Source organism: Gavialis gangeticus, unplaced genomic scaffold (assembly GCF_001723915.1).
Source record: "Gavialis gangeticus isolate Ggan-Ray unplaced genomic scaffold, GavGan_comp1, whole genome shotgun sequence".
Taxonomy (NCBI): Eukaryota; Metazoa; Chordata; order Crocodylia; family Gavialidae; genus Gavialis; species Gavialis gangeticus.
In genome coordinates, this window is record NW_017729027.1 from 35,968,013 (window position 1) to 35,974,222 (window position 6,210).

A 6,210-nucleotide genomic window follows, 5' to 3' on the forward strand; every position below is an offset into this window, starting at 1 on the left:
AATAGCTGCCCAGATGGCCAGTCAGGGGCACACATGGCAGTACTGCCACACAAAGGCCAACTCTGCAACCATAGCCCACTGGCAGCTGGCCCAGAGGGGAAGATTTCTCTACTGGCTGTTCGGTACCCATCCAGGTCTGGCAGGTATGCAGCAGGTCACAGCCAGGAAGCAGCCCCAACTGCCAGATTGCTGCAATGGGTTAAAGTGTTCAGGGAACTCTCAGGTCTGTTTCATCAGTCCAGCTGGCACAAGGGGTAGTGTCCCCAGGTACAAATTGCCCGGGCCCTGGAAGCTCCTGAGACCTGAGCTACTTGCCAGGGCAGCTTTTTGCACTGATGAGGCCAGGATAGGGCAGCTTCTTATACTGCTGGGGACAGCACAGGTGCTGGCCCAGGGTTCTAGCTCCCCCTGGCTGCAGATCCAGGAGGAGCCAGGCAGGGTTATTTTGCCCCAAGTGGCACAATTTGCTCCCCAACAAAGTGCATGTCTAAGCACATGCGCTGAGGCAAAAAGCCCCAGCTCAAATTTGCACCGCTTTTATTTGAGCTGCTGCAAGTCCACTAGCTTGCATGTGTGGATGTGCCCTTAGGATTTAACAGAAATCAAATTTTATTTTAAGTTTAAAGTTTAATCATCACATATATATATATCTTAAAATAGTTTATTTAAACGTAACTCATTACTTCTTAAACTTCATTAATGAAATCATTGCCCTTTGACTTCAACACTCTTTGGAGGTATCTGTTCTTTCTGAGTTTGGTAAGGAGTTGTTTAAGAAATGTTATAAAATTAATTTCTCAATTTAATATGAACACTTTTCATACTTGGAAATCTTTTTATATTGCTATAGAATTATTATGGACTGTATTATACATAAATCAATTTATTATATACATAAACAAGAAAAGCTTTAGGTAAGATTTCCTTTTCTACAAAAATACATAACATTTGCAACTATAAAGCACAAAAGAGGCTTGTCATTTTAAGTTAAGAATAAACAAAGGTTTTCTACCAATAAGTGAGGTAGAAGTAAAAACTAGCTCCCATGGAGCATTTTTTTAGCCATCAACATGTTCTTAAAGTTTGAAGGCCTTGAAATTTCATAGAAGAAAAACATTTCAGTAAGAAAAGAAATAGTAGTCTTTAAGTAGGCTTACCCCAGAGTAGGCTGCTCAACCTCTGGACTGCAGTACCATGTCATGTGACCCACAGGGCTCCCCACAGGTACAGAAATTTGACAGCAGCGGAGTAATGGTTGCCAAATCTTTGGACCCATTGGGAGCCCTGTGTGCTGGATCTGGCAACAAATCCCAAGGCACAGGGATGGGCATGGGCGGGGGAAGGGATGGTGGCCAGTGCACAGGACACAATCCTAGTATGCAGGGAGTTGTGGGGGGGCAGTGGGGGCATGGAGCAAACCCTCAGGGCCCAATCCCCACACACAGGAAGTTGGAGGGGGCAATGCCAAACCACAGGGCCTGATATGGCCCACAGTCAGGCTCCATGCTACTTATCTGGCCTATGAAATCAAAAGGTTGTGTACCACTGCCCTAGAGATTTAAAATTTGGAGTAAGGGTTAAAGAAGAACTCTTTTATGATATAGTTTGGGCTCTGATAAAACATCTCTTCAGTCTTCCTTGCTCCTAAATGAAGTATCTTTTCATTTTCTAAAAAGTAGGTCTATTTTGTTAAACTATATGCTAAGATTTGTTTTCTTGAGAGAAAGATCTTGTCTGTAACAAATAGTTACCTTGTAAAAATAAGTCTTCTTCTTAGAGGGAACATGTTCATGGTTGACTAAATCAATGACAACAACATAAAGCCATTTTAGAGAAAACAATGTTTGCTAAACTACCGTCATCTCTTTCCTTAGGATTCCTTATTTCCAGCCAAGTAAGTCGAGGAAAGGAAAGGGAAAGGATGACTGAACTATTTCTATAGTCACAGATATTAGAAGTGGAAGCAAATTAAGGCTCTCTAATTCCTCAGAAAGAGAGACAGGCAAAATAAACGCATAGAGCTGAATAATACAATTGTTGTGCTGATAAGCTTCTGCCCAAATAAGGAGACCTATTCATTTCAATTGAATACAATTTCTCAATGAGCAAGTCACCAATATATGTTATGTTTGCACAATCTTATCCATAATGCATAACTTTAAAATGTTGGTGTTTCTATTTTAAATATAGTTTGTTTAAATTTAATTTTAAAATATAGTTGATATATCCAGAATTCCTATTTTTTCCTCACAGTACTTAAAAAACCCCCCTAAATTTATTATCACATTTCATCTATTGGGAAAATAAAAACATTCAAATATAAGAGAAAGTGAGTTTTGGCAAAACAGCCAAAGACTCATACATTACTAGAGAAGCAGGTGTTATGATTATGGCCCTGATGAAAATGATGAGCTGTCAAGATCTAACAATACACAATAACAGTTTAATTTATGCAGTGTTTCCCTACCAACAGTTTTAGATTCAGATCAAAGTGTCCTAGGTTTTTTTTTAACATAATGGCTTTTCAATTCTTCATGTTAATATGTGGCCTGCCTAAGTATGGGAGACAAAAAAAGGAAGCAAAAACAAGGTTTACAATCCATGAAGTGTATGACATTGCAGTGGCATCAGGAACCAACTGACATTCCCAAGTACACCCCACCACTTACTTCCACTTCTGAACACCAGACCTGGAAATTTGGCTGCTCTGGGGCTGTCCCTGGAGGTGACTCTTGAGGCTTCAATCTTCATTGTTTGAGAACAGGTGCTGAGGACAACCTGGAGCATCTTCTCTCATGTATTTCTACATTTAGCACATGCACACAAAATGGTTGCGCAGGCATACTTCGTAACATTTCTTGTGGCATGTGTTTCCATAGTAGTGTCAAGATACCCAAAATGAGTAAAAATATATTCTGATACTGGTAAGAATTTAATCAAAGCCAACTATTTCTTCCTGTCCATCCATAACTAGTGTCATAGAAGGCCAAAGTCTATGCTTAGGTGTTTAATACAGCCCCCAACTGGATAGGAAAAAAATCAGACTGCCACAAGGAATGTAAAGTCTAAACTTTTTAGGTTAGTAGTCCCATTCACATAAATAAACCAACATATATGGACTGGATTGGTTAACTATAAAAATATATTTACAGTAAGGGAAGACACTACGCAAAGCATGTAAGAATTGATCTTCATGCGGTCACTTCAATTCACATGATACCTACAGGGTGCATCTATATGTAGATTTAACTGTGGTGTAAATTAATTAGCTCCACAGTGAAGCATCACCATCCATACATGTAGCAGTATTAGGGTACAGTAAACTAATTAACTCCACAGTACTATCTTACAGCAGAATAGTTTACTGCACTGAAATGCATGTGTAGACAGTGACTGGGGGCATAAATTGTGCCAAGTCAGTCCAGCCAACCAGGTTCCTGCTCCACCTCAGCTCAAGCTGCTGCTGTGCTGGGCACACATGTAGATGCTATGCCCAGAAGCAGTTCACTCTGGCTCAAGCTTCCCTGGATTTCTTGCTTTGCATTAATTGCACATGTAGATGCACCCATAGAATGCATCCAGACAAGTGCTTATGGTGCACCTTTCATGTGCAACAAAAAGAAGCAGCACATATTTGTGCCACAGTTTTTTGTTCCAGGGCACGCCCCCTGCATGCGTACTCTAATTTGCGACAGATTGACCTGAATCGTCAAAATGGACAGGCTCCATTTCTGGTGGTGTGTACTACTGCTGCATATATTGCGCCACTTTTTTTTCAGAGGGATCTCCCAGTGTCAAAAAACCCCCATTGTACTGCAAGTTTTTAGCAGCATGGTGAATGGATGCACATGCACCATTTGCAGTTTGCATCACTTCAAACAGCTTTGAGGTACCACAAACCACATGTATGCACCCATCTGGATGCACCCATACAGTCAAACTTTGTACCCTTCTTGGAACCTCAGAGAAGCTTGAACTAGCAGACATGGTGCAGTTTTCCTATAGAAGGGTAGGGCTAATCCCCTATACAGATGGTATTAATTTGTGGCCTGAAGCATACAACGGGTGTGTTTACATGATATGCTAATGGTGCAGTAGATGAATAATACTCTCAGTATTGTGTCACAGCACCAACAGTACTAATACGCTACAGTACAGTATTATTAGGCTACTGTACAGTAGCATCACTAAAAAGGCACTTGCCATCACTACTGTGCAGTAACTCCAGTTACTGCATATTTCATTGGTGGTCCCTCGAAGCCGAGGATGACACCTGTCAGGCTTCATGGGTCCTCAGATGACCCATTCTGGATGGGTCATCTGAGGATGGGTCCTCAGAAGCCCAATTCTGGATGCACACATTCTTCAGCAGTGGGGGTATGTTGTCATGCAGGGGAGTGGGATTCACAGTCCCAGGTTGGTCTCCTTCTCCTTCCTCTGCTGCTGCCATTCAACCTCAGTATTGAGTCGTCAGACCTTGAAGTGGTGTGCACCTTGGTGGACCAGGTGACACCACGCCGAACAGTCAGCTGCTTGTTCCTCCCAGCCATTGGTGTCAATGCCTCTGTGTTTGTGGGGGACCTTGAGCGTGTCTTTGTATCATTTCCTTTGCCCACCCTTTGAGCGTTGGCCAACAGAGAGCTAGGATAAGAGAAACTAGCGAGGGAGGCAGTTCTCAGACATCTGGACACAGTGGCCCATCCATCAGAGTTGATTTCTCAAGAGCAAGGCTTCGATGTTGGTGGATACAGCTTCATGGAGGACGATCACACTGGTCCAGTGGTCCTCCCATTAGATCCCCAGGATTCAACACAAGCTCTGCTGGTGGAAGCTCTCAAGGGTCTTAATGTGGTGTTGGTAGATGGTCCAGGTTTCCCTGCAATACAGGAGGGTGGTCAGCACAACAGCCTTATAATCAGAACCTTCACTGACTTATAAAGTTCTCTATTTTTGAAGACACATTGTTGCAGCTTGAAGAAGGCGGCACTGGTGCAGTTGACCTGGTGCTGGACTTCTTCATCAATGGTAACCCATTGAGAGATGTGGCTGCCAAGATACAGAAAGTGCTCCATGTACTCCAGAGCCTCCTCAGCTACATAGATAGTACAAGGGAAGTTCAGCTGGCTTGGGGAGGGTTGGTGCAAAACCTTCATCTTAGCGACTTTCAAGGATAGGCCAAGTTTCTTATATGAAGCACTGAAAAGATCTAGGGTCATTTGCATATCCTGTGCAGAGCAAGCCATCACGCAGCAATAAATAATTTCATATTTATTTAGTTCTTGATTATACAAGTACCAGATAAATGCACAGTAACCCCTGCAGTAGCATCTCCTTTAGATGTGCCCAAGGAGAACAAGAGCATTTAGTGATGTTAGCAGAGACAAAGGAAAATATTCAAACCTAACAGTTATTTTCCATCGCATAGCTACACACTAGCTTCATAGGCAAACATGGTACTGATTATGCTATTTCTTTGACACCTAGGAAATGGCAAAGATTCTTTCCTCATTCAGACAACACAAATCTCTTATGTGCAGTCTAGGCATGAAAGCTAATTCTTTGTCCTTGTTATTTATTAAGACACACATTCAGAGTACATTAGTCATTTTGTAATCTGTTGCTCAATAATGTAGTTGAACTGTAGCACAGTCCCTCCCTCAAAAAAATTACAATGGAATTAAAACAATTAAACAATGTGATCTATTAGGTGTTTTTCTCAATATGAAATGTTGGAAAAATCTAGTAGTAAGAGGAAAGGAAAGACTTTTAAAAGAGACATTTGAAAAAAGAAGAGAAAAAGAGGCTAAAATACAAAAGAGACCAAAAGTGAGTGGGAAGGATGAAGCTATTAAATGGATGATAATTTTATTCTTTCAGGCTCAAATAATTGCTATGATGTGTTCTGTTTGTAGTTAAAAGTATTATTATTATAGTTAAAATATTATCTTGGTTAATCAAAAAATATAGTGAGTTATTTTCCCCTTAGATTTTTTTGAATAAGGGAAAGTTGTTCTAGAAAATTATTCTGGCACACATCCAGGAGGGGCCAACAGGGGACTGCATGCTTAGGGGCAACCAACACAGGTTCATCAGTGGCAGGTCCTGTCAGACCAACCTGGTGGCCTTTTACGATCAGATCACCAGATCATTAGATGCAGGGGTAGCAGTGGACATAGTCTTCCTGGACTTCCGGAAGGCTTTTGACACTGT